This window comes from Macaca fascicularis, chromosome 10 (assembly GCF_037993035.2).
Source record: "Macaca fascicularis isolate 582-1 chromosome 10, T2T-MFA8v1.1".
Classification (NCBI taxonomy): domain Eukaryota; kingdom Metazoa; phylum Chordata; class Mammalia; order Primates; family Cercopithecidae; genus Macaca; species Macaca fascicularis.
The window spans coordinates 113692386-113701936 of record NC_088384.1 but is presented as its reverse complement, the minus strand read 5'-3'; positions in this window follow the sequence as shown (position 1 = coordinate 113701936).

Sequence of the window (9551 nt, the reverse complement as noted above, 5' to 3'; positions counted from 1 at the left end):
TAGACATTGATAACTATTGATATAATTTAAATCTGCTGTGGTCTGAGAACATACTATGTATGATTCCTATATTATTTAAAATGTGTTAAAATGTGTTTTATGGCCCAGAATTTGGTCCATTTTGGTGAAAGCTTTATGTAAGCTTGAGAAGAATGTTGTAATTTGATGTCAGATGGAGTATTCTATAAATGCAAATTACATCATGTCAACTGACGCTGCTGTTCAGATCGATTCTATTCCCACCGATTTTCTGCCTTCTTGATGTATCAGTTACTAAAGAGAGGTGTTGAAGAGTCCAACTGTAGGAGTAGGTTTTTCTATTTCTTATTTCATTTCTATCAGTTTTTGTCCTGAATATTTTTATGTTCTGTGTTGGGTTCATACGTGTTTAGGATTGTTGTATCTCCTTGGAAAACTACCCCTTTTATTATTAGGTAATGTCCCTCGTTATTCCTGATAACTTTCCTTGTTTTGAAGTCTGTCTTTATGAAATTAACATAGCTATTCCAACTTTCTTTTGATTTGTGTTAGTATAGTATATCTCTTGTCTATTCTTTTACTCTTAACCTGTTCAAGATTTCATTTAAAGTGGGTTTCTGTAGACAATATATAAAAGGGTATTGTTTTTTAAAATTCTATTCTGGCACTCTGTCTTTTAACTGGTATATTTAGCCCATTCACATTTAATGTGATTATTGATATATTTGGACTAATATCTGCCATTTTGTGCTGTTTTTCTTTGTTGTACTTATTCCTTATTTCATTCTTTATCTTCCCTTTTTTCTGATGTCTGGCTTTAGTGAAGCATTATATGATTCCATTTTTCTCCCTTCTCTTAACAAATCAGTATTTCATTTTTTAAAATGTAGTGGTTGCTCTAGAGTTTTCAATATACATTTACAATTATTCTTAGTCCAATTTCTAAAAATGGGATGCTTCATGGAGAGTGCATGTATTTTGTAACAGAGCGTCTTTATAACAGTCTGCTCAGACTGTGATAATAAAATGCCATAGACTCGCTGGCTTAAGCAACAGTAATTTATTTTCTCACAGTTCTGGAAGTTAGGAAGTTTAAGATCAAAATGCCAGTTGATTGGGTTCCTGGTGAGGGTTTTCTCTTTGGGTTGTAGATACCTTCTTGCTGTGGTCTCACATGGACTTTTCTCAGGGTATGTGTGTGGGGAGGTAGGGAGTGACAGAAGGATGAAAAAAGAGAGCCAGAGAGAGAGATATCCCTGTTTTTATAAGGCCACTAATCCCATTATGAGAGTCCCACCCTCATGACCTAGTCTAACTCTTAATTACCTCCCAAAGGTCTCATCTTTAAATATTATCACATTATGAATTAGCAGTTCAAGGTAAGAATTTTAGGGGAACGTAAACATTTGGTCCACAACAGAATTCCAATTCCTCCCTCCTGTTATTTACAACATTTCTGTAATTCATTTCACTTTGCCATAAGTTATTATCAATGAATATATTGTTTCTATTGTTATTTTAAACTATTACCCCATTAAATTATCAAAATAAGAAACATAAAATTTAATTTTGTCTCCACTTATACTTGATTGAGCGCCCTTCCATTTTTTTATGTAAATCTGAGTTTCTGGCCTACATCATTTTTCTTCTCCCTGAAGAACTTATTTCAATATTTCTTGTGAAGCAGGTTTATTGGCAATAATTCCTCCAATTTACATGGGAATTCAGATTTATATGGGAAAGTCTTTATTTCTCTTAATTTTGAAGGGTATTTTAACTGAACATAGAATTGTATGTTGGTAGTTGTTTTCTTTGGACACTTTAACTGTTTTAGTCCACTCAATTTTTTTTTTTTTTTTTTTTTTTTTTTGCTTGAATGGTTTCTGAAAAGAAGTCTGATGTAACTATTTTTCTTGTTCCTCTATAGGTAAGATGGGGCTTTTTTCTCTTCTGGCTTTCTTTCATTATTTTCTCTTTATCTTTGTTTTTTTGTCACTTTGAATATGGTATGTCTGGGTAGATGTTTTGGTGATTATCCTGCTTGATGTTCTGTGAACTCCCAAGATCAAATAGTTGGTGTCTGTCATTAATTTTGGAGAATTCTCAGTCATTATTGCTTCAGGCATCTCCTCTGGTCTGTTTTCTCTTTCATCTCCTTCTGGTATGCCAGTTGCCCACATATTAAATTTTTTGAAATTGTCTCACAGTTATTAGATTTTCTATTCTGTTTTCTTCCATTCTTTTCACTCTTTGCTTTTAAAATTGGGAAGTTTCTCTTGATGTATTTTCAAGCTCTTCCTTTCCTTTGCTGGATTCATTCTATTGACGAGCCCATCAAAGACATTCATTATTTCAGTTATAGTGTTTTTTATTTCCAGTATTTTCTTTTGTGTCTTTCTAGAGCATTTTTATTCTGTGCTTACATTGCCCAACTGTTCTTGCATATTGTCTACTTTTTTCCCATTAGAACCCTTACCATATTAATCATAGTTATTTTAATTTTCTGCCTGATAATTCCAAAATCTATGTCATTGCTGAACCTGGTTCTAATGCTTGTTTTGTCTCTTCAGATCATGTTTTTTCTTGCATTTCTGCATGTGTGGTAATTTTTTATTGAAAATCGGACATCAAGTATTGGGTAATAAGAATAGAGGTATAGAGGCCTTAAGTGTGAGGTTTTATGTTATTCTGTCCAGCAGCTGGGCTGTATTTAATGTTTTCTGTAGCTGTAGTGCCAGAGACTTCAAATTCCTCTAGTGTCCTTGTTTTCATTATCCCTGTTCACGTAGGGCTTTCCTAAGTATTCCTCCTCAAAGACAGTCTGTGTCTTCCTACTTTTCCAGGTGACATCTCCCATTTTCCTGAAGCCCTATTGGTGTAGTAGTATAGTATGGAAAAGATAAGTATTTTATAATCTTATGATTGAATCTGAGTTACTTAGTGTGCTGCTGTTCCTGGGCCATGACCTTCACAAGTGTTGATTAGCTTTTTATTTCCCTACTTAGGTAAGATAGGAAGGCCAAGGGCTCTGGTGGAGTCTTTTTCCCTGGACAGCAGGACTTTTTTGTGGAGGATGCTCTGGGTGAATTGCAATGGCTACTCTTTCCCTTCCATTGCCAGCCCAGGTGGGCTACTTTCTCACTTCTTTACTCTAAAAACCTAGAGGGATTCCTAGAGGTGAAACCCACGAAAATGTGGGGGCCCCCTAAGACTGCAGCTGCCGGGATTAACGTTCAGGCTAGTACACACTCATCCTCCAACAGTTCACCAAAATTACCAGTTAAGTGTTTCCACCAATTTGTTCCACAGGCTTCTTCCCTAGGTAAACAGATATCAGCTGGGAGTCACTGGATTCAGTCATCTCTGCATATTTTAGGGTGGCTGTTTGCCCTCTGACCTCAGTTCTCTGATGAGTCAAAGAAAAGGTGTTGATTTTCAGTGTGTTCAGATTTTCTTGTTGTAAGGGTTAAGAGTGACAACTTCTAAGTTGTTAGCATGTCAGAGCTGAAAACAGAAGTTCTCCTGAAACACTTTCTTTCTTTTTTTCTTTCTTTCTTTTTTGAGACAGGATCTGCATGTGTAGTGGTAATCCACTGTGGTTTTTGAGCAACCTCATCAAAGACTTAAGTTGTTTGTCACAGTATTTCAGATGACCACAGTTATGAAGGTGGGTGCACACAATGACCAGCTTGCCCAGGTTGCAGTGCAGTGGTGCAATCATAGCTCACTGCAGTCTCAACTCCTGAGCACAAACAATCTTCCCACCTCCACCTCCCAAGTAGCTGGGACTACAGGCACGCACCACCACACCTGGCTATTTCTTAGTTTTTATTTTCAGTAGAGACAGGGTCTCACTATGTGTTGCCCAGGATAGTCCTGAACTCCTGATCTCAAGTGATCTCCTGCCTTGGCCTCCTAATGTGCTGGGATTACAAGCATGAGCCAGCATGCCTGGTTGTCTTTCTTTTTTTTTTTTTTTATTTAAAAAATTGAGACACAATTCACATACCATAAAATTTACCTTTGTGAAATGTACAATTCAGAGTTCTTTTCGCATATTCACAAAATTATGCAATGATTATCATTATCTAATTCCAGAACATTTTCATTGCTCCAAAGTGAAATCCTATTGCCATTAGTAGTTGCTCCCTCACTTCCCTCTTTTGCCATCTCTTAGAAACCCCTAATCGATTTTTCGTCTCCACAGATTTGCCTGTCTGGACAGTTCATCTAAGTGGTGTCATATGATATGCGGTCTTCCGTGTGTGGCTTCACTCACTCAGCATATTTTCAAGGTTCATCCATGTTGTAGCATGAATCAGTGCTTCATCCCTTTTTGTTGTGATTGAATAATATTCCATTGTATAGATGTACAATATTTTGTTTATCCATCAATTGATCGATATTTGGGTAGTTTCTACTTTTTGGCTGCTACAAATCATACCACTATGAACATTCATGTGCAAGTTTTTGTGTGGACATGTTTTCATTCCTCTTGGATATAGACCAGGGAGTGGAATTAATTGCTGGGTCATATAGTAGTTTTATGTTTAACTACTTGCAGGAAGAAACAAACTGTCTTCTCAGTGGCTGCACCATTTTATATCCCACTAGCAATTTATAAAGGCTGCAATTTCTCCACTTCCTCACCCACATTTGTTATTTTCCTTTTCTTTCTTAATGGCCACCTTAGTGGGTATAGAGTGGTGTCTCACTGAAGTTTTGATTTACGTTTCCCTAATGATAAATGACATTCTGAATCCTTTTCTGTGCTTATTTGTCATTTGTACATCTTCTTGGGGGAATGTATTTTCAATGCTTTGCTCATGTTTTACTTGGGCAATTTTTCTTTTCAGTGTTAAGTTGTAATACGTATTTATACACTCTAGATAGTGTATCTCTATCCGATATACGGTTTGCAAAATTGTTCTCCCATTCTTTATGTTGTTTTTCACCTTTTTGATAATGTTCTTTAAAAGTACAAAAGTTTTTCATTTTCATGAAGTTCAATTTATCTATTTTTTTCTTTGGTTCCTTTTAAAATTTCAGTGTCATGCTAAAGAAACAGTTGCCATATATGGTCTATCTTGAATAATTTTTCACTTGCCCTGGAGAAGGATGTGTATTTTTTGTTGCTAGACTGGGTTTCCTATACATGCCTGTTATTAAAGGAAACCAAAAATATTTCACCCCAAAATATATCTCTTTGACGTATTTCTAGATGGCTATTAAGAGGGCCTGTGAACCTAAGGCTAGCCCTGCAAAGATGTCTTTTGTAGGGGAGAGCTGCATCTGCAGAGGAAATACAGTGAAGTAAACAACAGATGTGAACAGGTTCTCTCTAAGCCCATCTTGTCCGGATCTAAAAAAAATGAACTGAGAGTTTGACACCTTTAAAGTTCTGACAGAGAAACATTCCCACCGGCTACCATCTATTCTTTCTGAGGGGAGGTTTCATCTGCAAAACAAATTGTCTTTGCTCCATGCCTTTCCTCCGCTTCTCTCCTTCTCATAACCTGCATTGCCGCCATAACATGTGTTCCATGCGCCAAACTATTCTTTCTGTAAGCTCACGATGCTATAAAAGCATCAGCCATCTGGACATTTCTTTGAGTTTTCATATTTTGTACGACTCCTGTGCACACAGTGCACCTAACACATTTGTATTCCTTTTTTCCAGTTAATCTGTCTACTCTCTGTTTGTTTTATAGTCTCAATTTTCCAAAACTTCAGGGGAAAAATTTCACTTCCCTGCCTCATCTAGACTCTATTTCTTGTTCCACAAAAGGGGATTCGGCTCTACACTCCCCATGGTGCCAGTGCAGAATCCGGAGCCCCACCCTGGCCTCCAGCTCACTGCCTCCTCTGGCCTCTTCATTGTTATGTCCAACTCTTCAACATTAATGACATCTGGATTCTGCCCTGCAGTATAATGAATCATCTGTACTTTACCTGTGAGATGTTTCTAAATATGAAACTCAGTAAACAGCGTTTACATTGTGACTATGCCGATATTGTTCATTGCGTTGCATGCCAATATTGTTCACTGCATTGCAAAGTCTCATGCAATGTAAATAATTGATTTTTGCTATTATTTTTATTACACAGTGCTATGGACTGAGTTGTGTCCTCTCCAAATTGATAAGTAGATGCCCTAGCGCCAGTGGGATGGTAGCTGGAGATAAGGCCTTTGGGAGGTGATTAGGTTTAGATATGATTATAAGGATGTGGCCATCATGCTGGGATCAGTGCCCTGAGAAAAGACACCAGAGATCTTAGTTGGTCTCTCTCTCTGTCAATGACACAAGGAGAAGGCAGCCATTTGCAAGCCAGGAAGAGAGCCCTCACCAGAACCTGACCATGGTTACTCCCTGCTCATGAATTTCTAGCCTCCAGAACTGTGAGAAAAGAAACTTATTGTTGAAGCCACTCGGGCCATGGTATTTTGTTATGACAGCCCAAGCTGACTAAGAAACACAGGTAATCCATTTTTACTATAGAAAGAAAGAAAATCTAAAATACACATCACCTATATATCTCGGAGACACACTCCATACTCTCAGTATTTTTCTGGGTTATGGATAATCACAGACAGTTTTAAATGGAATCATACAATTTATGAACATTTTTTCCCAATATACTGTGAACACTTTTCCATATCAATAAATACAATTCTAGATCCCATTTTTCATAGTTTCAGAGCATTTCACTGTACAGACTTCCTAATTCATTTAATTGATCCCTTTTGTTTGGATATCTAGGTTGTTTGTGCCTCCTTCACCTTTGTAAACAATCCTGTAATGAACATCTCATGCATACATCTTTGAACAATGTAATATTATCTCTAGGATAAAAGAAAGAAACTCTGATTATTATCACTGCTACACACACATAGCGAATGACCCGTCACTGAGGGTGAACAAGCAGAGACCACATGGCAATGTTGGGACAGAGGCATTCTCTGGACTGACTACACTCTCTCAAAAATGCTTTTCATCTCTAGACCTTCACCCAGTGATCTTGAACCAGTTGATTCAACATTTTGGTTTTCTGTTAAAACAAAATTAAAATAAGTTTATGTATCAGTTAAACCTTTCTATAATAAGTGACCTACACCTAAATGAGATCTTTTAGCCCAAAAGGACATTGTTGGCTCATATAATTGAAAAGCCACAGTCTAGAGCTGGGCTAGATTATTCGCTATGGGATCTAGACATGCTCATGGTGGTGTTAGGGAGGAGTTTGTCTCCACCATCAAACCGCTGTTCTCTCTACTGATTTCTGCTCAAATTCTCCCCTCCTGGCACTACCTTTTCTCTAGGCTCATTTCCTTACACTTATAAATCCACCCGGAAGAAGTTAGTCCCCAGCCCTTCCAGCAAAAGTCTCAGAATTGAAGCTGATTGGCTTGGCTTAGGTCACGTGCCCATCTCTGGACCAGTCACTGCAGCCACAAGAATGGAATGCTCTAATTGGCCAGGCTTGAGTCCCACACCCTGGCCTGACCCTTGCAGGTAGAGTCCGCTCCACACGGATTGAGAAGGGGAGAGGAGGTTTTCAAAGGAAAATTGAGGTGATTTTACCAGAAGAAGGGGTTGGGTGCTGGGCAGCTAGCAAGAACAGATTTCACTACACTGGACAAGTTTTTAATCATGAAAAACAGGAAGACTTTTCTAGCTATGGCAACACTCTTGCATTGTGTAGACAGCGCAGTTTCCTGTGCACGAAGCTGGAGAAGGCAACCGTGTCTGAACCAGCCTGTCCATTTCCGACGACTTCAGGTTGGTTTTAAGTTGATATTTGTTGAAATTAGTTCAGCATGTGTGTCTGGCTTCCTGTCTCAGTCGCAGGCCTAGACGGAACGTTCAGTGTGAGGAAGAATGTGTGAGCCAGCGAGGAGATAGAACACACAGCAAACCCGTGCCAAGTCAGCAATGCATTTTCTTTAGCACTTTGTACAGTTGTTCTGAAGTAAAAGAACTGTTTCTAAAAATAAAACAAAATATTATAAAAGCTTCACAATCAAACAATTTGAAACAAACCATCGATTTAAATGTGCAAATAAATTTTAAAAAGAAACATACATCTGTGTGTGTGCCCGTCTGTGTGTGTTAGCCCACTTCCCCTTCTCACCCTCAGCCCCCACTTCCCTTCCTGCCCCCTCCCCTCCCCCTCGCCATCTTGCCTAATAACTCTGTGAGCAGAGGGCTGAAATCATGACGTTCAACTTATTAAAAGGCTTTTATTGAGTTCAAACTTATTAAATTTGTCTTTAAAAGCTTCTAACTTGATTGAGTGAATGATTGAGTTTAAAAATGAATTTTTAAAATTCACGGAGTTAGAGTCCTGCCTGCCCTTCATAGGAGTTGGCAAAGGCAGAGGAAGCTGCAAAGCCTGAGGTCAGGTACTCCAGCTCTGCGGTCATTCAATCTGAATTCAAATTCTCTCCACTGCCCCTTCCCAGCTATTCAACCCCAGCATGCTACTTAACCATTCCAGGCCTCAGCAGCCATAAGGAGCAACTTACACAGAAATCTGTTGCACATGTGGTTGGTATCCCACCCACATCCACTTGGCCCTTGGCATTTCTGTCCACATGGGTCCAGCTTCCAGCTGATGACATCTGTGCCTTTCCTGGAGTTTCCTCTGGTCCCCATGCAGCAGGCCAAGTGTGCCAGGGAATTAACACCCCCCAGGGGCAACCTCACTGAGTGATGATGGAAGTGGGTGGATCAATACACCAGCTCCCTCGCCCCATGGGTAGATAACCCTGAGGCATGTGCTCTCCCAGCATTGTCAAGCAGGATTGAGCTCCAGTTGCCCGCAGAAGTCATCAGCAGATGGCACACCCTTGACTGCTCTCCATTCTTCCTGGGCTCACCTCTACACCCACCTCCCAGAATTTCCTGAGACCACCTCTCAAATAACCAACTTGCACTCAAAGCTCTCCTTTGGAGTGTGCTTCTGGGAGTGCTCAGCCTCAGACAAACTAGAAAGCAGTGGTCAGTAAGTGAGAAAGTCAGAGAACCTTGGAGGAGAAGGGCTCAGGGAGGTGAAAGCACAGAGAGGCTACGTGTGTGTCCAGGGCTGTGTATATGAGATCAGTGTGCACAAATATTCACCTTGTTCTATTTTTTAAAATTTTAATGATATTTTATCAAATATATATATCAAATATTGTTTCAACATGTAGTCAATATTTTAAAAACCATAACGAGGAAAAAATCTTAAATATTAGATTCTCTTCTTCTAGCTGGTCAGCTTTCTATGCCCCTGAGTACTTGGCCCAGTGTCCTGTTCCCTTGGGCACATTCAGTCAAAGAAACCTTAGGAAACAATGACATTGCAACTTATTTTTTCTGACAGGACTTAAAAGCTTTGCTAGATAGCAGAGTTGTCTGGCATAGAAAGCATTTCTTCTTATCTTTGCAGAATTATAACAACAGATTTGTTCCTAGCAATATTAGAATTGTTAAGAGCTTGGGTTCTAGGGTGTGATAGCAATCCCATCTTTAATGCTCACCAGCTCTATGATCTTGGCCAGTCGACTTGGTAATTTCTCCATGCCTCAG